Source organism: Mesocricetus auratus, unplaced genomic scaffold, assembly GCF_017639785.1.
Source record: "Mesocricetus auratus isolate SY011 unplaced genomic scaffold, BCM_Maur_2.0 Super-Scaffold_100008, whole genome shotgun sequence".
Taxonomy (NCBI): Eukaryota; Metazoa; Chordata; class Mammalia; order Rodentia; family Cricetidae; genus Mesocricetus; species Mesocricetus auratus.
This window is the reverse complement of record NW_024429192.1, coordinates 6335177-6362528: the sequence shown is the minus strand read 5'-3', so window position 1 is coordinate 6362528 and position 27352 is coordinate 6335177.

The following is a 27352-nucleotide window of genomic DNA, read 5'->3' as shown; positions in this document are numbered from 1 at the left end:
CACGACATACCCCACGGGCACGCACACACAAGACACGGCATACCCCATGTGCACACAAGACACAGCATATTCCATGTGCACACACACACAAGACACAGCATATCCCATGTGCACACACACACAAGACACAGCATATCCCATGTGCACACACACACAAGACACAGCATACTCCATGTGCACGCACACACAAGACACGGCATACTCCATGTGCACACACACACAAGACACAGCATATCCCATGTGCACACACACACAAGACACGGCATATCCCATGTGCACACACACACAAGACACAGCATATCCCATGTGCACACACACACACAATTTTTTCCTATTAAAATGGAAGGAAGTAAAGTCCTTAGAGTGTCCGCTGTCTTTAAAACCTACTTTCAAACAAAGGTCTGAGCTCTGAGGTGTTTCCGGCCTTATGTAGACCATGTCTCTCCTCAAGTCTGGATGCACGCCATAGGGTGGACGTGGCTGCCCCACTGTTCCTGAGCTGAACACATGGGAATCTGTTAGGCTCGTTATGGCCCCTAGCAAATATTATGCGATCTCATTATATACTTATGATGTTATGATGACATTATACTTACATAGTAACATTTATGTGTTATTATACACACTATATATATATATGTATCATATAAATGATTAGCAAGCCCACTCAAGCCAACTGTTCTTCAGGGAATTATTCTGAATAGGACAGACTTCGTGATTTGTTTATCAGGACATTAGAAACAAAGTTGTCTTTAACTTTGAAGCCAAATGGAAATTAACTAGCATGCTTACCTTTGTCAAGCTTTGCTGACAAAGTGAAATACTATGCAGCCAGGAATAAGGACGTCACTCTGAAATAACCCGAAGCAATTGCAAATAGTGTTCTGGAGCTTCAGGTAGTCAGATTGAGAGACTGTGGGAGAGAGATGCCCATAGCCATCTTAGTGAACAGTGGGAAACACCATCTGAAGTAGAGGATTAGTCTACGTGTGTGTGTGTGTACATGGAGAAACACCATCTGAAGTAGAGGATTAGTCTACGTGTGTGTGTGTGTGTGTGTGTACATGGAGAAATACCATCTGAAGTATAGGGTCAGTCTACGTCTGTGTGTGTGTGTGTGTGTGTGTGTGTGTGTGTACATGGAGAAACACCATCTGAAGTATAGGGTCAGTCTACGTCTGTGTGTGTGTGTGTGTGTGTGTGTACATGGAGAAACACCATCTGAAGTAGAGGATTAGTCTACGTGTGTGTGTGTGTGTGTGTATGGGGAAACACCATCTGAAGTAGAGGATTAGTCTACATCTGTGTGTGTGTGTACATGGAGAAACACCATCTGAAGTATAGGGTCAGTCTACGTCTGTGTGTATGTGGAGTCTGGAAGGAGGAGGAAGGAAGGGGGAGTGTTTTAAAACATACTGGTTTTTTATCTATGGATAGTGAGGATTTTTAGTTTTATTCTGTGTGTGTGTGGTGTGTACATGTGTATTGTATACATGGGGTGTATGTACACATATATGTACATGTGTGTGTACACGGGGTATATGTGTGTACACATGTGTATACATGGGGTGTATGCACATGTGTGTACATGGGGAATGTACATGCATGTATGTACATGTGTGTATCCATGGGTGCATACATGGAACCCTCCACCTTGATTTTTTGAGACAAGATCTCTCACTGGGACCTGGTACTTGCAATTAGGCCTGGTTGCCTGGTCAGCCAGCCCCAGGAATGGACCTGCTTCCCCTTCCAGTGCTGGGACACACCTATCACCACACCACACGGATACTGAAGGCCCCTCCCTCGTGCTTAACAAGCACTTCACTGAGGGAACATCTCCCCAGCCCCGTGTTCCAACCCCCCCCCCCATGCTTCACTGGTTTCTTATAACTATGAGGCATCTATTTACAACCAGAAAAGGAAATCTGGTTTATTTCTCAGCGAAGCCCCTGCTTGTGAGAAGATGGGGTGAGCATTAGGGAAGTCATTTAGGGACTGAAGAGTTCTTCTGATGTCAAGATGAGGCCCACCCCATCCCCAATCCTTTTATTTGTAGGTACTAAAATGTGTAATTCTTTCACATTTCTTGGGGACGGGAGCTGAAAAAGTCATCAAGAACAGGCTGCAACCAGAATGGTGCCAAAAGAATGGAGGGAGGAGGGACGGGGAGGGGGAGGGAGGAGGGGGGAGGGAGGAGGGAGGAGAAAGAGATCTGGGTTGGGGAGAGGATGAAGACATCAGGGAGAAAGAAGGAAAAAGGGAGAGAGATGAGTCGGTGGAGGGGAGAAAGGAAAACCATCTGTGTGGAAATGTTAAATCTCAGAAAAGAAAATAAAAGGCAAGATCGTGGGTTTAGAAGATGGCTCAGTGGGCAAATTGTTCGCCCTACAAACACAGCGATCTGGAGAGTCTACAGGAACTGCAGAAACGGGTGTGAACAAGATGGGGGGAAGCCCCGTCCTGAGGAGGAAGGAAGAGACAGCAGGGCCTCTGAGCTCATTGGCCGCTGACCTAACGCTGAGCTCCCGACCAATGAGGGACCCTGTCTTAAAGGGAGCGGGTGGCTTTCCTGAGGGTAACACCCAATGTCATCTGACCTCTACACAAAAGGTGAAGAGACAGACAGACAGACAGACAGACAGACAGACAGACAACGATTTGTGTTAGTTTTAATTCTGACTGAAAGCTGCGTCTTTTGTGTCACCTACAGTACATACGTTAGCCAGCTTTCTTGGGACCTCAGCAATGGTCCAGTCCTGTGCCAGCCTGTTCCTTATGGTCTGTGGAGCTCCTGAACTATCCGCCTGAAGACTGAGCTCGCAGCGCAAAGCCAGACTGTCTGTCCCCCAGACGTCAGCACTGAGTGCCTCAGTCTACTGACCGCCGGGGGGCAAGGAAGTGAATGTGGCGTTGAGTCTGGTCCCTGCAGTCATTGGGACCTTCTGTGGGACTATTCTGTGTTATTTTATCTGTATGGTACAGAGGGTGCCAAGAATGAAGCTTGGGTGTCCAAATAAAAACAGTCTAGAAGTCAATCACGCCAGTCTTTCTTTCTGAAGGAGAGGCCACGGAGGAGCGCTGCTTACTGGCTTGTTCTCCGTTGTGACCACAGCCCCATCTGATGGAGGTGACATCTCAGCCAGCTTCCCTCTCCCTATATGAAACTAGTTTGTGTCAAGTTGCTAAAAAATAACGTTACAGCCTCTACGATTGAGCCAGTGAAATTAAAATAAATACAAAGCTGGATCCCGAACACGGAGCTACGAGGAAGGAGGGCTACAAAAGCCAGAAGGGATTTACGGTTCTCTCGGGGTCAGCGTTTCTTCCCTTTTGCTTTTGTTTCTATTTTCAGAGGGCGTTTGAGGCAAACCCAGCCTTAGAGCAGATCCTTCCCTAGTCCATCTGTGCCCTAGGTGACCAGCCATGGTCACTTGGATGGGGGAGGGGACACTCTCCAGACAGACTGACAGATACACACAGAGACACACACATTCAGATGCACACAGGCATGCATGCACACACACACACACACACACATACACACATACACACAGACATGGATGTGCACATACACACACAGACATGTGCGCACACACATGCATACGCACACAGACATGCGGGCACACATACACACACTCACATATACAGACATGGGTGCACACACACACACATACACACATACACACAGACATGGATGTGCACATACACACTCACATACACACAGACATGCATGCGCACACACACACACTCACATGCACACAAAGACATGCCCATGCACACACATACACACATAGACATGCATGCACACACACACACTCACATACACACATAGACATGCATGTACACACACTCACATACACACACAGACATGCATGTACACACATATACTCACATACACACACAGACATGCGTGCACACATACACACACTCACATATACAGACATGCGTGCACACACACAAGCACCCATGCCCGTGCACACACTCACACCCCCTGTCCCTGCACCAGCGGGTAGCCCTTGGTGCATCTGCAGATCCCACTTTCTGACATCTGGCCAAGCAGTGCCCCCTCTCCCTGTGTCCTCTGCCCTCTGCCCCTCCCTTCCCCACCCCGCTCTTGTTCTGGGCGGTAGGGTCAGAAGTGCTCCACAGTTCAACGTGGGAAGTCTCCCCAGGAAGTATAGGCTCATAAATCTCACCCAACAAGAGGCGCCCTTCAACCTCCTGCTTGTTAGGAAAACTCCCAGCTGCTAATTGCTGGTGGGCAGTGTTGGGGAGGCCAGGGTGCAGGTGTGCACGGGCTGGGGTGGGAGCAGAGAGCTCTGGAGTACCTCCCTGCATAGTGTCCCGACCGCACGCTTGGGTGACTCAGTCTCTTTGTATTGCTCTTCTCCATGACAGCCCTCTGCTGCTAACCCTGTCCTTGTGAGCAAGCTCCATACCAAGGACTCATTTGGAAAGGGATAGCCGTGATTCTCTTTGCTTTGGTACTGTGTGCTAAGCCCCATCTGGAGTTCAGGCCATATGTTAATGACAGGAAGTGTTTGTCTAAACATCAGGATGTGTACGGTACCGTGTTAAGTATCTTGACCTCTGAGTGTGAAGCTGGTATCCAACAAAATCAAACAGCCAACAGCTTATGGACCACAGTTCTTATGTAAGACCACACTGTGTGACCCTGGGCCAGTCACTTGACATCTCTGACCATCGCCCCCCACTGTGGAATGGGGTTCTTGGACAGACAGGGCAGGGATAGCTCTAAGTCTTGGCATGCTCATAGCCTCCAAGCCCTACCTTGTGTAGCAGCCATGGAGATGGTGAAGGGAAGATTTCCTTGGTCTTTGTCCTGCCAGATTTGCCCAAGAGACCAAACTGGTACTAAGACTTGACTAGAAAACCTAGGGAATTCAGGCCAGATCTATACAATGAGGCTGTCTGGCCAACTCTAACGCTCCTGCCCCCTGTGATAAGTGAAGTAGCACCCGGGGCATGCAGGGGTTTGAAGACTGATGGCAGCAGGGGTTGTAATCACACAGCACACAGGTTCCTTTACACCCGTTAACTTGATCCCACAGCCGTAGGCTCCAGCCCTCTGCAGAGAAGGGTTAGAGGTGTCTCACTGGCAGAGTGCTTGCTGAGTATATGCCAAGATCCGACTCGCATCCCCAACACTGCCAAGACTACAAGGAGCCATCCCGGCCAATAATGTGTTCTCCTTGCAAACAAGAGGAGCTGAGTTTGAATCCCAGAACCCAGGTAACGATGTAAGGGGAACACTGACTCTATAGACTGGTTCTCTGACCTCCATGCATGTCACGGCTCACACACTGACCTGCACACATGTGCACACACACTGACCTGCACACATGTGCACACACACTAAATAAATAGGGTTTTTTAAAACGTGGACATGTAGTAAGAATCTGTGATTCTAGTATTGTGGACATAGAGACAGGCAAATCTCTGACCTTTTCCATGTGGCACCAGATCAATGAGGCATGTTTGCTCCAAAAACCACGTGAGTGCACCTGAGAAATAACACGGGAGTTATTATGTGGCTCTACATGTGTGTGTACAATACAAACTCACACACATCCATGTGTGTACAATACAAACTCACACACATCCATTTGTGTGTACAATACAAACTCACACACATCCATGTGTGTACAATACAAACTCACACACATCCATGTGTGTACAATACAAACTCACACACATCCATGTGCATACTACAAAGACACAAACCAGCTACACCCCAACAACCCTCATAAAATAACCACAAGAGACTTGAGCCCCTTGTATGTGCTCCAACCAGACAGACAGAGTGTGGCCTTCAGCCCGTAGTGGAGACTGGGAACAGCCAAGACACCAGAGGCTGCTGAAGCTTTTCTCGTCCCAAGAGGGGGCAGCAAGGTCAGAGCAGAGGGCAGGAGGGGACAGCAGGCAGGACAACGGGCCTAGGCAACTGGTACGCTGGCCCAAGAGAGGGCGTGTCTCTGGGGCATTCTGCCTCCCTCAAGCTTGGCTCAGATTCTCCACCAGTCCCCAGAAGAACCCTTTCTGGACAGCATAGGACAAACTTCACCCTTTCGGAACACAAGGGAAATCCTCCTGGCGGCCTGAACCATTTGGAACAACTGGTAGATTCCCCACTCCCACCCCTGCCAGGTTCACGAATGGCTCCCAGTCAGTAACAAAGAGCACTTGAGAAGATGACACACTCTGGTGACACGGGTTGAGTTTTGATGTTCTTGCCCAAAATGTCTACACATAGGGAAGAAGCTGATTCTTTAACATGACCGTAGGGAGAATGGCCTGACGTTGCAGGGCACGGCCCATCACTGACGTCTTCTGCTTTTGAGCATGTTTTCCGTTTGTTTCAGGCACTTCGAGGAAAAGAGCTTCCTATGGGGTGACACATTTAGAATGGTTCTGGACCCATGGTGCATGCCGTGGTCACCACTGCATTCCAGGTGGACCTCTATCCACTTCCAAGCCAAACCTGCTGCTTCCCCCGTCTGTCCGTCTGTCTGTCTGTCTGTCTGTCCGTTTGTCTGTCTTACCTCTGGCTAGGTTATGCCCCTTATCTGGTCAAAGTCATCAGTTATCTCCACCCCTGAAACACATGCCCCTGAGAGAGTCGACAACTCGGCCTGTATCGTCTGACGGTTGATTGGAAACACATCCATGCTGAAGAAACCCATGGTAGACACTGAACACCAATGCCTCCAAATCAAAGTGGCCTTGTGTCGTCAAGGACTCAGGAATACAGGACCCTGGGCTGTCCCCACAGAGGTCTTTCAGTGCCCCTGTGTACTGGACAGCCCATTGCTTCTGAAGTGCAACTTAATTGAAGAGTCCTCCAAGCTGCAGACAGTGGGGGAGACCCTTGCCCGCATAATGAGACAGTGCTACACTAGAATCCCTGTCTCCTTACACGGAATGTGGGTCCACGTAATTAAATGTAGGGTGCTTTCCTCATGGACACACACAGACACAGACAGACAGACCACACACACACACACACACACACACACACACTCACACACACCACACGGTGACAGGTGCTCACTGGGACTAAAGACATCATTGCGTGGCCTCAGTACCAAACTAGAATGTGGGTCCACGTAATTAAATGTAGGGTGCTTTCCTCATGGAGTAACACACAGACACACACAGACCACACACACACACAACACACACACACACACACACACGGTGAGAGGTGCTTGCTGGGACTAAAGACATCATTGCGTGGCCTCAGTACCAAACTGGTGCAGATCCAATTGTCCCCCGATGAAGAGGCAATGTTTCTGAACTCCCTTTGGCTACTACTGCAAGCCTGTGATCTTCCTAGGGACCTCAGGGGCTCAGATGGTGTGGGGTTGGGGTAGAACACTGGGCACTGAGCTCCACCAGGGCTGGGTTCACATAAAGGAAGAAAAAAAAAACCAAATTGTAAAAGGGCGGGGCTGGGGGGCTACATTTAATTGGCTAGGAAGCAGGACCCCCGGGGCCTCTGCTTTCCCAGCTTCCACAGAAGGATTTAAGAAGAGACTCTCCCCGCCCCCAGCGCCCAAAAAGAAAGGGGTGAGAGTAATCCAGGTTTGGTCCAGCCAAGACAAATGGCATGCAGAGTATACAGTTGCTTTGCACATGGCATGTGCTTTCATGGAAGCGGGAGCGGGGAGCAGGGTGGGGGGCATAGGAAAGGGGGACTAAAAACAACTTGCTGTTTTCATATGGTTGCGGGGAAAACTGTTTTGTCCCCATCACTGTGCAGAGTGTCAGTGGTAGGCACCGTGTCGTGACAAGTTTCTTTCTTTCTTTCTCTCTCTCTCTCTCTTTTTTTTTAAGTTAAGCTAAGCTCACCCCGCGCCTCGGCCCCCCGAGGTCCCTGCAGCTTTAATTGTGTTCAGTATGATCTGGCGAACAATATGTCTTGATAAATGTGAATGGCGATCCAGTGCGCGGCTCCCCTTGGCATTGCCGCAAAGCCAGGCCTCGCTTTAGTGAACCGGTTCAGGAATGTGGGTTAATTCGGCCGACCCTTTTTACCCCCACAGCTCTGTTTTTGTGAGGTTGGCAGAAACTGACACGTTTTCTTTTGCTTAATTAAGTTGTTCAGTAGAAGGCTGGTCAAACAGTTGCGTCTACGTGGGGAGTCTGGGGATGCGCAGAAAGCCGTGGGCGTTTCCAACATAAAAAGGGGGATTCTGTTATTGTTTGGGTGTAGACGGGTCGTTTTTTCAAAGTTACTGCTGCCTGAGTGACCACAGCCTTGCGCACAGCCCTCAAAGGACATAAAGCTGCTTAAACACAACCACCTTGCGTTCCAAAGTGTGGTTTTAGAGAGAGCTTGAGTGCACAGGGAAAAAGAAGTAAGGAGAGGCTGAGCAGCGTCGCTGTGTGGAGTTTTATTCTATCCTAGACTTTCCTTCCTTCCCTCCTTCCCTCCTTCCCTCCTTCCCTCCCTCCTTCCTTCCTTCCCTCCTTCCCTCCTTCCTTCCCTCCTTCCCTCCTTCCCTCCCTCCTTCCTTCCTTCCCTCCTTCCCTCCCTCCTTCCTTCCTTCCCTCCTTCCCTCCTTCCCTCCCTCCTTCCTTCCTTCCCTCCTTCCCTCCTTCCCTCCCTCCTTCCTTCCTTCCCTCCTTCCCTCCTTCCCTCCCTCCTTCCTTCCTTCCCTCCTTCCCTCCTTCCCTCCCTCCTTCCTTCCTTCCCTCCTTCCCTCCTTCCCTCCCTCCTTCCTTCCTTCCCTCCTTCCCTCCTTCCCTCCCTCCTTCCTTCCTTCCCTCCTTCCCTCCTTCCTTCCTTCCTTCTTTCATTCATTCCTTCCTTCCTTCCTTCTTAAGGCAAAGCACAGGCTCATTTAAATAAGAGATCCTACGAATTGGGGCTGGTAAGATGCAACTCTTGCTTTTCAGGCCCTCAAAAAGGACTGGTAGCCAAGGGTCTTGTCTTGGCACTAAGCAGAGACATGCGTCTTAGGCACCATGTTCCAGGCACCAGGGCTGGTGAAATTCACCCCCAAACCCAGCCAGTGACATTCCTGCTTTCGTTCCTTGCTGATGTTATGACAACCAAGGACAATATGGGTCTCATGGGTATTCAAAGGACCAGAGTATCTGATCCCAGCATCTCCCATTCCGCTTGGAAACCCCAGTGCATCTAATTCAATCACCTTTATCATTCATGTGCAGACCCCCCCCCGTTCTGTGGGTGTTTATTTGGATGCTAGAGTTTTCCTTACTGCATGTGTTAGTGGTGTTAAGGAAAGGCTTGTGCCCCAGACAGGGTTCTATCAAAAACCTTTGTGCCTCGGTTTACCAATAGCAGCAGGTGCCCAACGATGTTTACAGAGCCAGCTCTTCTCACCCATTTCTCATCTCAGCTTACTCTGTGTCTCCCTCAGACTCCCCCAGACTCCCCCAGACTCCCTCAGACTCCCCCAGACTCCCCCAGACTCCCTCAGACTTCCCCAGACTGCCTCAGACTCCCCCAGACTCCCCCAGACTTCCCCAGACTCCCTCAGACTTCCCCAGACTCCCTCAGACTTCCCCAGACTGCCTCAGACTCCCTCAGACTTCCCCAGACTGCCTCAGACTCCCCCAGACTCCCCCAGACTCCCCCAGACTCCCTCAGACTCCCCCAGACTACCTCAGACTCCCTCAGACTCCCCCAGACTCCCCAGACTCCCTCAGACTCCCCCAGACTCCTCCAGACTCCACAAGCGCTAAGTTGACCAACAATGCCGTTTTCAAGTCATGAACCCCGTGTTCTCAGGGACTGTGCATCCCAATTGCAGTGCTTGCACGCTCTGGGTCTCCAGGAAGGACCGTTCCGCCTGCTGCGCAGCACACATGCAGCTCTCCTGCCAGCCTTTTTCTTCTGGAGAGGGAGGAGACCAGAGTTAAATGTTTGCAGGGTTTTCCTCGTGTCCTCCTCATTTCTTTTAACACAGAAGAAGGTGTGAGCTGATTGTGTGACTGACTCGAATTGTGTGAATGGCAAAATGATCTTCACACCAAAAACTCTGTTTGGGGACATAAGTTACCGAGATCAACAGTCTACACTGACTATAAGTAATATCTGCTACTTTCAGACATTTCTGGAGATCTTTGCATACTCTGGGTGTTTAGATTGTGCACACTCATGTTCCCACCTTCCAAAATGCACACACACACAACACATATATATACACACACATGCACACACACAAAGATACACACACATACATACACTCATACATATATATACACACATACACATATACACACACATGCACACACAAAGATACACACACATACAAACACACATACACACATATACACATATACACATATACACACACATACACACACAAAGATACACACGCACACACACGCACGCACGCACGACCATAGGTACGCACTCATGTTTCAAGGTCCTTCCAGTCTGTCTTTGGAGGGGGGCTTTGGAAACCCTGCTTGTGTGTCTGAGTTCCAGATAACCTTGGGAGCTGGTCTCCATCTTGTGTGAGACCGAACCCCGCTTTTGCATGGGCCACTGCACACGCCGGGCTAGTTGGCCCAAAGGCTTCTAGGCATTCTCTCGTCCCTGTCGCCCGTTTCTTGGTAGGATAGCTGGGCCTACAGACATGCTAAGGGACGGTTGTATCTAGGGGCTTGAACTCTCGCTCTCATGCCTGTGTGCCAGGCACTTCACCCACTGAGCCAGATCCTAGAAATTCTGTTTTGTATAACTGCTTTCCCAAATGGCTTGTTCTAGAAAACTAAAGCCAATGGCACAAAAACTCCCAGTGCTCTTTCCAGACCTGCTGGCTAACATTTAAGGAGCCTATAGGACCCTGGTTGGTGCCCTTGACGTACTCTCCCCTCGGTCATGACCGGCGGAAGGCGCTGGAATCCAGATCTTATTCCCGTCTATGGCTGTGGGATCATCATGCTACCTGACTCATCTTCACAAAGGCAAAACTGAACCTACACACCCCCACCCAGAACTCAGAGGGAACAGCTGTCTGCCAGTGCCAGCGTCTCTTAGCAAGAGAGCTGTGAGGGCCCGTGAAGGCCTGAGCAGATGGGAGCCGGGATGGCCGGCCGACCCACCGACCGGCAAGTGGCCGCGAGAGTCCTGCCACCTGGCCCTCTTCCCACAGTCTGAGAGGAGTGTGCGGCTGGCGACCTGACTCCCACTCGAGGCAGCAGGCCTGACTCCGACAGCCTGGTCACATCTCTTGCTTTGGCTTTTTAAAATCCAGGACACATTTCCCCTTAAAGTCACCAAGTTCCAGCCGCCGGGGAGCGGGGTCCTCACACGCAGGGGAACAGAAGGCCTTCCTCTGTGTGGGCAAGCCCGCAAGAGTTCCGAGTCTGCATTCGGGCCTTGGGGACAGAGGGCAGGATTCACAAGAGCCTGGAGCTATCCCACTACCCCTGGCACTTGCGGCACCACACGGAGCTGTGTGGCTCCTCGGGACAAAGAGGAGTGTTTTCACCAGCCCAGCGTTCTGCTGACAAACGCATAATGAACTGACAGAGAGCAACGGAGCAAGCAGCAGCAGCAGCAGCAGCAGCGGCGTTTCAAAACCCCCAGCTACAGGGGAGGCCCAGCCTGAGTGGAGATGGTCACTTTGTGCAGGTGTCAGGCCAGTGTCCCTGAATTTGCATGCATTTGCATAGACTGTCAAACAGTTGGCCGACGACGAGTCTGAGGAGGTCTGGATACAGCCCAAACCTGTCAGTGGCTTTCTCCTTGCCAGTCAAGGTTGGCTTTGGCTGCAATTAAAACAGGAAACGACTGCTTCTGACATTGCAATAGAGACCCGGCCACAGCTGGGCCAAGCTAAACGGGAGAGTGTGCTCTGTTTAGAGAAGGTGCGCACTCAGACAAAAGGGGAAAGAGGAGAAAGGCGTGACTAGTGGGGAATTCTGAGAGTCACACCAAACACATTCTTCCGGGGGGGGGGATAATATTCCGCAATTCTCCCAGGCCCGTGGTGTTTTTCGGGGTGTGCAGGCTCACCCCTCTGAGGGAGACCAAGTCTCCCTGCAAGAGGACCTCTCCAAACACTGCACCTTCCACATCCAAAGCGGCGGGAAGCAGCACCTGCTGTGCACGCGTGCGCGTGGGTTTCCACACAGTGCTCGCTGCCCGATAAAGCCTCACTGTGTGCTTGAGGTTGGCCTGGTTCGGGGGGGGGTGAGAAAATGGAGGAGACTGTTGTTCCCCACTGCATGGGCGGGAGGATTACAGATCATATTAGCATATGGATTGCGGTGGGAAAGAAACAAAAATCAGGGCTTCCACTACTGTAAGTCTGAATGGGCTCTCAGGATGAAGGGGGAGGGAGAGGAGAGCTGTATGGGAGGCAGCAGTTGCTTTTAAGACTATGTGAGATTTCTAGTTTCCGAGGTGCTGTGTTACAGCAGGGTTAAGCAAGACCTAGCAATTTGTTAAATACTTCATCTCCAGAACAGTGGTGGGCACTACAGTTTCACGAGCAGCAGATAATAGATTCTGTTTATTCACCAACAATACTGACACTGTTTAGCTCCGGCCTGCAAGTGGCTGAGCCATCTGGCTTATATCTCCACAGTAAAACATTGTCTGTGACACAAAAAATGACTACATCCCCAGGACAAACTAGTGTGACCTCTAAATAAAGCCTTCCTCTGAAGCTATGATATCACACTGCACAGGGGACACCAGCACAATTGAATCTGGTCACCAAAAGCCCAAGTGAGATAGGACTATGTAAATGGGACTTTATAGGAGACGTTTTGTCCTCCGTGGCAAACCATCTAGATCCGTCCACAGCACTGAAACATCTTTTTCATTCACCCTGAGGACAACAGGGTGGTTCTTCTGGGGGCTTGGCAGTCCTCCTTCTCCGGCTCCAGGCGGAGGAAGCGCACATCCGTGTCCCAGAGACGACACCTGCAGCCAGCCTCTGCTTCCAACAGCATGTCACTGACGGCCCCACCTGCACCAGCCTTGCGGCTGACATGTCGCAAACAAGCAGCCCTTTCTCTTCCCTGCCAGGGAGAAAGCCCGAGTCTGCCAGTTTCTTCACAAATAGCCGCACAAGTCACCCACGGCCGTGGGCCACCTGAATACCCGCTTCATGAGACAAACGGGTGTGCACCCGCGCACACACACACACACACACACACACACACACACACACACACACACACACGCTACCACCACTACCGAGAAAGGAGCTGTTTCAGAGGAAGAAGGGTCATTCCCCGGAAAGGACCCCACACTCAGTTACTACTACCAACACGTTACAGCAGTGGAAAACGCAGACGGATCTGAAACGGGCGTGGCTTACGTGCCCTCGCTCCAGCACCTTCCAATGCCTGCTTATATTGCTTTGTTTGTGTTTTAGAGGAAAGTACTCATATACCTAAAGCAGCTTCTGCATGGGCTGGTTCATCAAATAGCGCCTCTAAACTCTCACTCCAGGCAAAACGCACCATTTTACAGCCAGAGCTGCCTGAGGTGACAACAGGGACAAAGACACCGTGTGTGGAGATAGACAGAGGAGGAATGAATAGTTCCTCCTCCTCCTCTTCCTTCTTCTCATTCACTTACGCACTGTGCGCGCACGCGCATGTGTGCAGGCCCATGTGAGCCACAGCACACGTGAGACCATGTTGAGATCAGAGGACACCTTGCGGGCCTTGGTTCTTTCCTTCTACCATAGGGGTCCCGGGGCTCAGACTCAGGCCATCAGGCGTGAGGAGGGCTGGTGCTTTTGCCTACTCCTGAGCCATCTTGCTGATCCGTGGGTTGAATTCTTACGTGAGAATTCGCTGGCCCCATCATCTTGAGAAAAATCATTTAATAGCTATTCTCAGCTTGTAAAAAGGGATAACAGTTATTTATTTCACATATTCAGAAAATGGGAAGAGAGATTCTTAGCACATGCCTAGCTGTATACTATGAGTTTAATAAACGGTAACTAGCAATAATTGTGGCTTTCAAACTCTTAGTGTAAAAATAACCTGTTGGGCACTAGCCATGCATTTAAATGTCCATTGACCATTTCTTCAGAATATTAGATGTATTAGCAGTGAAAGTTTAGCATAAAGCTGGGGTGTTTGGCAGTTAGATTGGAAACTAGGCTTGGGTCCTGATTTGTTTCTGTTGTAGGCCTTTCTATATGCAGCATGGAACTGGCCAGAATTTTTGTCAAGTTATTCTTATGACTGCCAGGTTTTAAAAAATGAGATGCCACGCACACAGTATGTGACCATCTGTATAGCTTTGAACACTTAAAAGTGTGCCTTGACTTTAGTGCCGACCAGCCTTGGAACCTTAATTATTTGCAAGTATTTTCAAAGTTAAGTTCTGCCCTTATGACAGGCTGCTCTCTAGAAACAACACTTTGGGTTTGGGGATTTTGTTGTTTCTGTTCTTGTGTTTGAAGGTTGAAGTTTGAAAATTGTGTTGTTCCCCCTAACCTGTGAATCATGAAATCCCAGTCTGACCTAGGGTGTGAGAGGTTGTTCTTTGTACAAAACGTGGGTACAAATGACATGATGGACAATTGTAGGATGAGTTCTGGCTCTTTCCTGACTAAACTATCTAACAGTTTAATTTGTTACTGCCTAGTGGCTTTGTCTCCCACCAAAAGAGCCTTGTTAACATTTTCAGGAGAAATTTAAAGTGTACACATAATAATGAAGCTAATAGAAATTTCCGTGTGGCTCTATGGAAAAATCCTCTAGATTTTCTTTGTATATGAAGCACTCAGCATGTATGCACAAATCTTACCTCGTCTTTGCAGGTAGCTTTGGGTGAAGTTTTGGTAACTGTTTTAATACTTAAATTGAAAACATCTGCACACATCACACTATTCTATGCATTCTGGTTGATAAAGGATAGGAAACTGTCCCTAGGTAGCTGCCATCAGGCCAAACACTCCTGCCTCTGGGACCTACAGGAGTGCAGCTAAGGACAAATGTGAATGGTTACATTTGGAGACACATCTTGGGATAAGAAGGCATAGTTGACTCATCTGCTTTCCTGGTGGCAATGTGAATTGTAGCAGTCTGTCTAGACAGCAATTTGACAGTTTCTAGCAACATGTTTAATATTTACACCTGGTGACCCAGAAACTCCACTCCTGGGACTGTCTCCTAAGGAGTTCATCCTTTAAGTGTGCAAGGAACAGAGGCACATGGGAATTTGTTACAGCACTATTCACAGGGGAGAGATAGGGATAACGTAAAAAGGGATGCTTACAGCCTGTGAGCCTGGAGCTGTCCTTCTGGGATCAAATCCTACTGTGCTAGGATTAAGAATGGAAATGTAAGGGGTTGGAGAGATGGCTCAGCAGTTAAAAGCAATGACTGCTTTTCCAGAGGACCTGGGTTCTATTCCCAGCACCCACGTGCTGGCTCACAACCATCTGTGAATCCGCCTCTGGAGAATCTGAAATCCTCTTCTGGTCAGAGTACTGGACATGAGCGGTGCCCAGACACACATCCAGCCAAAACACGCATACACACAAAATGAAATAATAATAATCATTTTTAAATAATGGAAATACATGTGCTGCAAGGACAGTTCAGGATAAAGACACTTTCTGATCTTCAGAGGACACCTGTGGCCCCCAGGGACACCTGTGGCCCCCAGGAGCACCTGTGGCCTCCAGGGACACCTGTGGCCTCCAGGGACACCTGTGGCCTCCAGGGGCACCTGCACTCACACGCATATATCTACATTCAGGATATCTATGCACAATTTAAAATCATAAAACATGATTTGTTCTTTATGTGCGTGAGCAGTTTTCTTGTAAAAACCTGGTGCCCTTGGAAGTCAGAAGCAGGTGTCAGACATGCTTGTGAGTCACCGTGTGAGTACGGGGAACCAAACCAGGTGCTTTGTAAGAAGAAACACTCTTATCCACTGAACCGTCTCTCCAGGCCCTAAAAAACTGTTTTTAAAAATTAGAAAAGAATGCATGAGCATTGATTGATGCTTGATTAGAGTATTTGTAAAAATGAAAAACGGGAGATTACCATAATTTACAGTGTATTCCATGGAAAGAACATTGGACAGCCATTTGTATAATATCTGTCTATACATAAAACGATCTGGGCTGAGCATCGTGTCACACGCCTTTAATCCCAGCTCCTGGGAGGCAGAGGCAGGCAGATCTCCGTGAGTTCGAGGCCAGCCTGGTCTACAGAGTGAGTGCCAGTATAGCCAGGACGGTTATGCAGAGAAACCCTGTCTCGAAACCAAAAAACAAAACACACGCACAAAAAAAAAAAAAAACAAGTGGGGGGAGGGAGGAAAAACCTAGAAGAATGCATAGCGTGTCCCAGAAGATGAAAAGAGACTCTTCATTTCTACAGCTTTTTTTTGGTGGTGGTGTTAGAATTTTACTTTTTCTAAACCACAACACACAATCCTTTTTTTTGTACTTGAAAAAGCAATACAAATTCAAATAATGTGTTTCCCAGTAACTGTTCATTGCCAGGCTGCAGATATCCCTTGGCATAGGTACATGAACTTTATAAGGGAAAGGAGAGGGGCAGCTGGCCGGCCAGCTTCCTGGATGCCCACTGTGAGAAGGGTTGATGCCAAAGGCTGAATGCATACAGCCAAGGAGAGGGGGGGAAATCTCAAGCTCTTTCCCTGCAGAACTTACTGTAGCATAATAAATCTGTGGTTTAAAATACAGTATAAATGAACAAAATGGCTTGACTTTGCCATCCATAGGGTTTTAATGATTTATGATTCGTTTTTGCAAAAATGATATAAACACTGACCTACGGGCAGGACACACCTACCTGAACCATCAGTGTCACTTTGCTGCTCTCTCCAGACCTTAGTTTCCTGGGATCACTGTATCACTTCCTCACAGATTTGACGAGAAGTACGTGCCATGGCCTGGGCATACACCATGAATTCAAGCCCTTGAATCAAGCCATTATTACTTTTGTTCTATAGTAATCATGACTAGAGCTAATCTTCCAGGAACAGGAGCTCGACATAGCTGTACTCTGAGGGCACACACACCCACTCTAGGTAAGAATGGGTTGGGGGGGGAGCTCCATTAAATTGCCCAGATCACCTGGAACAAAGACACACTCACTGGGACAGGGACATGGACATATTGCTTGCTAAAGATGTCCTTAAATCTGAGGGATAAAGCACCCACCATACCTCAAGCCAGCTTCTGGTGGCCCCGGCCCATAGGAAGGTATTTTGTGTCAAGCTCTCGGGAATGCCCTCTCTGTTCTTGGTGAAATGGGATCTAGGGTCAGTAATCAGGAGCCCTGTCTCCCCACGTTTTCAGTGTCCTTCTTCCTTATTTGAGCCTGAAGATGTTTATCTGGGATGTCCTATCTGTTGCACAAAGTGACATCAGAAAGGACAGCAGCAGAAGCAGAGATCCTGCTTAGGTCATGGGGCTGAGGGGCTCAGGGTCTACGTGCACAGGTGCCCACGCCGTCTCCTGAACTTTGTGTTTCTGTCTGGGTCTGCCCTGCATCCTTGTACCCTCCTTGATGCCTTTACCTGAGGAATTCTCTCTCTCTCTCTCTCTCTCTCTCTCTCTCTCTCTCTCTCTCTCTCTCTCTCTCTCACACACACACACACACACACACACACACACTCACATGCCCACCAGAAGACAAGAAAGAAGAAACCATCAGCAGACAATAACGCCACTGGCCCTTTCCGCCTTTTAGCGGGCTCGAGGCAGCAGGCCACGGCTAAACCCTTCTATCAACAATAAGACCCAGAGAAGAGGGGGCTCCTATTTTTGATTGGCCGGCAGTTTCTAGAGGCCCCAAGCTCACTGGAGGCCATGCTGTCACCTCACAGGTGCAGGGAGACCCTGGCTGAGCTCTCTGTAATCAAACTGTAAGGAGAGACTTCAGGATCCTGAGTTTGAGGCCAACCTGAGCTTTGTAGCAAGACCTTGTATTGGTCAATTAATTAACCAGTTAATTGAATATTTGTGATCCAGAAATCACTTTTTAATATCCATTTTAACTTTCGGATGACTGTTTTGCCTGCGTATATGGATATATACCCCATTCATGCCTCAAACGTCAGGAGAGGGCCACTTGGAGTTGCAGATGCTTGAGAGTCACTGTTTGGGCACTGGAAATTGACCCTGGGTTTTCTGAATCACCCAGCTATTTTTATCTGCCATCCTAGAAAGCACATTTTCACCATAGCTCTTTTATGATAAGGTATAACTCCTAACGAGAGTGGCTCGGGTCATTTTGTTCGTGAGTCTCATTGGTATCACGAATGTCATCGTCTGTCTTTTGAAAACTGCTTTCACACCTGCTGGTTTGGGTGACGGAAATGTGAGGTGTGTTTTATCAATCTTCATCCTCTAAGGAAGGGGCAGCGTTGCACAGAGAGGCCAGTTGCTGTTCGTCAAGCCCGCAGAGTTGGGAAAGTTGAGAGTAAATTCGGGTCTAGTCTCTCAGAGTCAGGCCTGTCTTCCCCACAGGTTTCCGAGTGTTCGGTGGGTGCTCAAGATGCTAAAGGTGTCACTTCTCCCCGCTCTTGGTCTTGTTTCTCATTTAGGAAGCCTTTTTGCCTAAGGGTCAATGTAGTAGATAAACTAAAACAAAAATCTTTCACCGGCGTAAAACTAAAACTTCCTATAAAGGGAAAAACAGGACATGTCTATGGCCTACCAATAAAACAATGCCTCACAGGAGGCCTGTCCAGACAATGTGTCCCCTGTGAAGTCTCCTTGCTGGTCACCACAGCAGAAAGGACACAGGCACAGGCGTTCTGCCCTGTGGTAACAGTCTCAAACAGAAAAGCACATGGTAGCCACCTCCCCCAGTCTCCATGTCCTTGCCGGACAATATGCCTCTCTTCAAGCATCGCCTGTGTACATACCCAGTGTAGTGATACATTCTTTATGATTTATTAAAGCTTGCCTGAGGATTCAGAAAGCAAAGTCAGCCATTGGCCACTACAAGTCAGGCACACACCTTTAATCCCAGCAGCCAGGAGCTAGGAGGTGGTGGTATACGGCTTTAATCCTAGGACTCAGGATTAAGAGGTAGACAGATCTCTGTGAGTCCGAGGCCCACCCAGATCTACGCAAGAGTGAATCCATCTAAAAGAGAATTATAGCTCACACTTTAATCCCAGGACTCATGAGAGGTATACAGGTCAGTATCGGGATTCAGTAGGAGGCATTCATTCTCCGGCCACACTGAGGAGAGGTGGCAGCTCATGGATCAGCCCTTTCAGCCTGAGCTTGAGGTGAGAGTGAGTGGTCGGCTGCTCTGCTTCCCTGATCTTCAGATTGAACCCCGATATCTGTGTCTGGGTTCATTTATTTATCACGTTACACCCCAGACCACGAGGGTGCTCTCAAAGACTCCCCTGGCTCTCCACACCCACCCACCCCAGAAGCTACCAAGGTTACAGCTTCTTATTCACAAACAAAGGATTCCATTAGAAAAAACATGAATAGAAGCCCCTCCACATCTTTGGGCTGTTCCATGAAACCTCAGCGGTGGCCGTTTCCAGTACCCTGACCAAAACCAACTTCAGCCGTCAACCACGACCTCGGAGCACCTCACTGCGCTCTAGATATATCCAATTTAATATGGCCCAGACAGGCAGCCAACTGCTGCTTTCAAAAGGCAATCTGACAGAGTCCATTCACTTTCAAAGTAGCTCTCCATGGCTGGGACAATTATCTTTCATCTCCGTCGCTCTGACACCTTTCAATGGTTCCCTGACATCTGAAGAGTTACAGGCGATTTCAGAAGGGCCAGCTGGACTTTCTACCCCTGAAGATACACAGGAAAGATTCCCATACAGCATCAGAAATAACTCTATTTTTTTTTCTGCAAAGGGGCAACCTGATCTACATATTAATAGGGCACTCTCATCTTAACTAAAAGCTCAAAGAAAGGAGAGGCGGCCGTGTAACTCATTCCCTGGCAGCTCTGAAAAAAAGTTCACATTCCCCTCCAAAAAACTGGGGTTCCATCACTGGCTGAACTCACTAAAACACACACAGTCTCTCTCTCCCTCTCTCCCTCCCTCCCTCTCTCTCTCTCTCTCTCTCTCTGTGTCTCTCTCTCTCTCTCTCACACACACACACACACACACATACACACACAATGCGAGTACTCCATATTTTCAAACATCTCATGTCTGATGAGCCCTGCGCTAAGAGAGTGAAAGGAACCCGAGAAACAGCAGGAGGTCCCCACTGTTCCATCTGCTACCAGCAGAGTCTGTGGCGTGTCCTAAGGATGCTGGGTGCTTTTCTAGAATTCGTAAGGTCCGAGTAAGTGGGGTGTGATAGCGAAACCCTGTAATCCTAATGCTTGGAAGGTAGAGGCAGGAAGACCATCCTTAGCTATAGAGTGAATCAGGAGTCAGCATGGGCTACTTTGAGACCTTGCCTCAATAATAATAATAATAATAATAATAATAATAATAATAATAAATGTTTTATTATTAGCTAATAAATGATTACTTGGACAGCCCTTCAATGCAGGCATCTCCAGGGACCTCTCATTATGAGCGTAGGGCATGGGTACAATTCCCTTTACAAGCTTCCTTTAGAAGTCCAGGCTAAACGGGTGGTGGTGACTGTTTAAGAGACTTCATGTAACCAGTAACATTCAATTACAACCTTAGATCCCATCACAAGTGGGGCATTGCGTTCAGGATTTTAAAATTCTGTTCTTTCCCTTTCCCTTGCTCTATACCCTCCCCCCTACACACACACACACACACACACACATACACACACACACACACCGGGGACAGAAGTGCTTGGTCTATTTCAATATCGGTAGGGGGTAGCAATGGTACAAAGGAGGTGTGCAGCCCAATTGTCTTCAGAGACCAGAAAACAAAGACGGCAGCAAGGAAAATGAAGACCTGATCTATTAACCACACTTTGGGGCAGGTCCGGTGCCCAGGAGTAGTTGACCAACAGAACTCAGTGACATTTCCATAGACTTTATGTCTCATTTTGCTTTCTTTGGGTTTTATGGTGTGTGTGTGTGTGTGTGTGTGTGTGTGTGTGTGTGTATGTGTGTGTTTCTTGTTTTTGTTTCTTTTGAGAGAGACAGACAGAGAGAGAGAGAGAGAGAGAGAGAGAGAGAGAGAGAGAGAGAGAGAGAGAGAGAGAGAGAGAGAGAAGGAAACATAAAGATGGCCGCGGGTGGGAAGATGGGAAGGACCTGGGAGGACTTGAGGAAGAGGAAAGACAATCAAAATACATCGTATGAAACACTTTTCAATCAAAAAGAAAAAAAAGATTAAAACAAAAATGAAGACCCAAGCTGCAGTGGGCAGTCAGACCCAACGCGGCCATCCCTCTGCGGGGCTTGGAGACCTGGCTGCACAGGGCAGGAGCCCCCGCCCCGGGGAAGGGCTTCCCTTCAGAGACCACACGGGGAGCTGGGTTCTGAGTCACTCCTGTGAGCTTTCCGTTCTCACCTATTTTCCCCTGCGAGGAGCCCAGCGCTGACAACACCCACCAGTCCCCTCTTCCCCGACACGGTCTTTCGATCAACAGCGCCCCTTACTGGCCAGTCCTGGGGTTCTGACTTCATCACACCCTTACCCTGGGAACTAACAAACGGATTCCTTTCTGTTTTTGCAGAACTTCAAACACGCAGAAAGGCAGACCTTGCAATCCCAACTCAAGGGTCTTGGCTGCCCCTCTGCTTTTTCGGTCTCAGCGAAGTCACACTTCTCTTTGGGACGCTGGTTCTCCCAGGAGGTGTGTCTCCTGGGAGGCCACAGGTACACTGTGACCACAGCAGACGCAGAGCCACAGAGATCCAGTGTCCCCGGAGGAAAGTCTGCTCCTCTGTGAACCAGATGGGCTTGAATTCTAAGCGGCGGGTGTCACAGGCAGTAACTAAAAATCAGGCACCAGCCGTTTTCAAACACTTTTCTGGAGGTTTACAAAGAAACCTCTCCTAACGGGTGTGTGAGGGGCTCCTCAAGCTAATGGGCCACAGGAGCTCAGTCCTGGCTTGGCTGCAGGTCGAGCCTGAGCTATTTTAGGTGAGGGGGTGTCGCAGAGGGAGACAGACAGGGAGGCGGAGGGAATTTATTTTGGTGGAGGCACTTTATTTTGCTTTCTTGCCTGTGAGGATGGGTTTCCCTTGGGTAATTTAAAGTTTGTTAAGAACCTGAGAATTCCTTGGAGGGAAGTGCACCTCCTCAAATGAAATAAAGCTGTGGGGGAGAAAGGGGACCCCACGCGGTGTCTTGGGTTCTGGGGCTTGACAATGGGGTTGGCAGAGGTCTTTAGGCAGCCGGGGCAGCTGCTCCTCCCACACCTAGCTCTTGTCCCAACGATGGTTGTGTGCCTAGGCGCCCAATAGCCGATGGTTGTGTGCCTAGGCGCCCAATAGCCGATGGTTGTGTGCCTAGGCGCCCAATAGCCGATGGTTGTGTGCCTAGGCGCCCAATAGCCGATGGTTGTGTGCCTAGGCGCCCAATAGCCGATGGTTGTGTGCCTAGGCGCCCAATAGCCGATGGTTGTGTGCCTAGGCGCCCAATAGCTCTCATCCCCAGCTCCACGCTAGCATTTTTTTAATGTGTTGGTTCATTTCATTTTGAGACAAGCACCAGAAGTCTAATTTTAGGTCCGACCCACATGTACCTAATTAAGAGAATTGTATCACACTCACCCCGGTGTGATACAACTGGAAACTGAGTCAGATGAGCTGACTGCTCTGAGCTATGCTTCTTAGACTTACCACCACCACCACCCATGCTGTAGCCAATAGTTAGACCCCCAGCTCAAGCCGGTAGTGCCTGCTGATTTTCCTTGGCCTTGCTCAGAAAACCTTTCTGACGCTCTGCCCCTCTTCCTTCAGCCACGCTCCTGTTTCTCAAACACACAGAGAGCCCAGACTGTCATCTTGGTATTCTGCACAGGAAGAAATTCACACTCCATATTCAAATCCTCCTGCAATTACCTAGCAAAATGCCTAGAAGAGTGTATACTGTGCACACCACCTCTCCCTCCAACTGTGACGTCTGCCAGCGTGTTCAGAGCCTACGGTGAGGGGAGATACAGACTTGGCTCCTCCTGGCCTACGTTCTGGCTTCCCACAAGGCTGTGGATCATAGCGTCAGCTCTGGACTCTTAGGGGGGCCCTTCTGTGCATCTGCTTTTGAGCCGGAAGAGAAACTGATGTCCCTGTTATTTAAAAGAACCAGGGCAAAGCATGCCTTCTTCCCAATGCCGCTGGTTGTACCCTGGGTCCCCGCATTCTCTGGGGGGGGGGATATCATTTTGTTTAATCCACTATTTATATGAGCACAGGACACGGATTCTGAAGAGGCATCCAGACTCATGTATTTTTACAAGATGTTTGCCCATCAGTCATTTCAAGAACAGAAATATTGAGAGGCTAACATGAAGAACTTTAAAACATAAATTCATTTATGCAGTAAGAGGCTCACACAGTACCCCATCTGTGCTGGTTGACTTTTTGTCAAGTTGACACAAGCTAGGGCCATCAGGGAAGAGGCAGCTTTAACTGAGATTGGCCTGTAAGCCAGTTTATTCACCGTTTCCTCGATTAATGTTTGATGTGGGAGGCCCCAGGCCACCTTGGGTGGTGCCGTTCCTGGTCAGGTGGTTCTGAGATTGATGACAAAGGGAGCCACAGGTACAAGCCAGTCAGCAGTGCTCCTCCGTGGTCTCTGCCTCCGTGCCTTCATGGCTGACTGTAAGCTGGGGGATGAAATAAGCCCTCCGGTCTTCGTGCAGCAATGGGTGCAGACTAGAGCACCGTCACTTTCAAGCGCTTGAGTGTGTAGCTCAAACAGAACCCTCTGTCATAACCAAGGCACGTTTGTCAAAAAGAAGAAATCAGCAGTGATGACTTCAAATGCCACCTAACTGCATAGGCGAAACCTTCACAGCAAAAGCAGCAATCCAGAGACCTCCTCTCCCCTCGTCATCACCATCCATAACAGCTTTGGGTTTTCATGACACTGGCACTTGGTAATCGATGGAGCAATTATATTGCAGGCCTTGCTACAGGGTTGGCTTTCCATGACTCTTCGCCATTCGATTTTGGCTCTGCCTCTTTGGATGGTGTCTTCACAGAAATGATGTTTGTTCGGGGTCAAGGAAAACATGACTTTAATATTCCCCAGTAATGATCAATGTAACTCAGATGAAGGTGATATTTTCATGTGTTTCCACCTCACTGTCATTTAAAAGGAGTTCAGATCCCCAATACCCAGGTAAATGTCAAACTGGTGGGGTGGCCTCTATAAAGCCAGCCCTCAGGAGGCAGAGGCAGGTAATCTTTAGGCAAGCTGCTAGCCAGACCAGCCAGAATCGGCAAGGTCCAGGGTCAGCAATAGGCGTTGTCTTGACAGATACAGTGCAGAGTAGCCGAGGAAGACACATCAACGTCAGGCCTCTATACTCAAGAAAAAGCGAGAAGGACGGTGCCTGAGTGGTGTGGTACGTCCTTCTGTGTGCTGTAAGTATGTGTGGCTTTTATTGGGTGATGAATGAAGCTGCTGTGGCCTATGGCAGGGCAGAATATAGCCAGGTGGGAAATCCAAGCAGAGACACAGGGAGAAAGAAAGCAGAGTCGAGAGAAGACGCCAGCAGCCGCAGAGGAAGCAAGACATGTAGAAAATGAGGTAATGCCAAGGCCACACAGCAATACATGGATTAATAGATACTGGTTAATTCAAATGTAAGAGCTAGCTAGTAATAAGCCTGAGCCACAGGCCAAACAATTATAATTATATACATGTAATTTATAATATTATATATAATATTATATATTACATATATATAAGTAATATTAGGCCTCTGTGTGATTATTTCATAAGTGGCTGATTAACAAAGCCTGCCTCAATTAAGATGATTCCTGTCACCAGCCTTGAATCTCTACATGCACATAGGTGTGTATCCACCCACACAGGTGCACGCATACACACATGCATACATGCACGCATGCACGCATACTCACGAATACATACATGCAGGCATACACACATGCACACCACACATACACACGTGAAAATGGAAAAATGAGAGAATTCAGAGGGGCATTAGCACATTTGTGTTCATAGCAGCATCACCCATGAAAGACAGAAGCAATCCAAGTGTCATCAGCAGATGAGTGGGTCAACGCATGTTGTACACGCATGTAATGGGATATTATCCAGTCTAGAAACCAAAGTCTGACTCATGCCATGATGAGCATGAAGTCTCGAAGACGCTATGGCAAGTGAATTGAGGCAGATACAGAAAGACAAGCGTCTTACAATCCCGTTTACAGGATAGTCTGAAGTAGTTGGTCACAGAGACTAGAGAGGGAAGGTACGGTGGCAGTTTCCAGAAGCTTGGGAGGAGGCAGGATCACTGTTCTGTGGGTGCTGGGATTCAGTTTCCCAAAATGACAAGCTTTCTGCAGAAAGACGGATGGGGTGGTCACGTGACACATAATGTGAGTTCTTACAGCAGCTCCACAGGGCAATAGGTATCAGCAGCGGTGTTACGGAGAGAAGGAGATTCATGGCAGGCAAACGGCCTTCGCTGGATATGGAGCAGCGGATGACCTGGAGGCCATTGTCTGCACAGGCAGTCTCTGCCTGTCTCCTACTGAAAGCTAACCCTCGACTGTAGGAGTTTGTCCATCAAATGGCTCAGCCTGTAAAAGTGCCTGCCGCACAAGCCCTAATGACCTGAGTTTGATCCCAGGAACCTGTGATAGCAGCCAGATGTGGTGGCGTGCATCTAACCCCGGCACTCCTACAATGACATGGGAGGCAGAGACATCACTTTGATGCTGCTTAACCAGCTAGCCTGGAGAATACAGCATGGCAAGAAAAAAAAAAAAAAGACACCCTGTCTCAACAGTGTTGAAATAAAGGACCAATTCCCAAAAGTAGTTCCCTGACCTCCATACTTTTACTGCAGTCCACAAGCACCCTCCACAGCACACAATTGTAATAAAGATGGTAGTGATAATCCTCATTCCTATTGTTGTAATCTTTTTAAAAGTGCCTTGAGAGAGGAACCACCATGCCAGAGAGTTCAAGTGGAGGCTTTATTATTATTATTATTATTATTATTATTATTATCATTATTATTAAGGGAAAAGGATCCTAAAAGGGGGAAAGGGGAGTGGGGAGACCAGCCTCGGGTGACAGGAGTAGCAGGAAAGAGGAAAGAAGAAAGGAGAGAGAGAGAAGGGGGAAGGGAGGGAGGGAGGGAAATTGGAGCTAGGTAGGGACCTTTTAAAAGGGAACATATTGAATAGGTACAGGTGAGGGCATATCCTGTCAGAACTCCAAAGGCAAGCCAGTAAAACGCCTGAATACCAACACCTATTATCATAATTTCCACTACTAAGGCAAGCTAGACGCTGGTTTTGTTATTTTGTGTTTCTGTTTAATGTTGGGTTTTGTTTCTTTTAAGACAGGGTCTTCTATAGCCAGGCTAGACTCAAGCTTACTATACAGCCAAGGGTGGCTTTGAACTCCTGATCTTTCTGCCTCTACCTCTCAAACACTGGATTATAGAGCTTTGCTCAGTGTGGGTGCTCAGACCTACAGCTTTGCACATAGACAAGCACTGTACCGACCGGGTGCATCTGCAGCGTGGACACCTCTGCAAGCAGTTTGCACGGGTAGGCCCACTTAATCTCCACAACACATCTGCCCCTCAGCCTCCAATGGGCCTGTGTCCTGGTGGGCTCCTCGTAAATGGAAAATATCAAGCCAGGTTGAGCGGTGCAAGCCTTTAATCCCACCACTCAAGAAGCACAGGACAGTACATCTCTGTTAGTTTGAGGTCAGTTTGGTCTACATAACCAGCCCCAGGACAGCCAGAGCTACATAGTGACACCCTATCTCAACGAGACATCAAAAAATAATAATCTGCGGAGAATGCATTAACACTCCTGGCTTACCTCGGCACACTAGGGTCTCAACTCTCCCCTCTCACTGTAATATGACTGCCTGTGAGCTTCTGCCATTGCTATGATGAAACACCATGACAAAAAGCAAGTTGGGGAGGAAAGGGTTCATTTGGTTTACACTTCCAGATCACAGTCCATCATCAAAGGAAGTCAGGACAGGAACGCAAGCAGGGCAGGAACCGGGAGGCAGGAGCTGACGCAGAGGCTGTGGAGGGGAGCTGCTCACTGGCTTGCTCCTCATGGCTTGCTCAGCCTGCTTCCTTATAGAATCCAGGACCTCCTGCCCAGGGATGGCACCACCCACCATGGGCTGGGTCCTCCCCCACTGATCACTATTTGAGAAAACGCATCACAGCTGGTTCTCTTGGAGACATTTCCTCAACTGAGGCTCCTT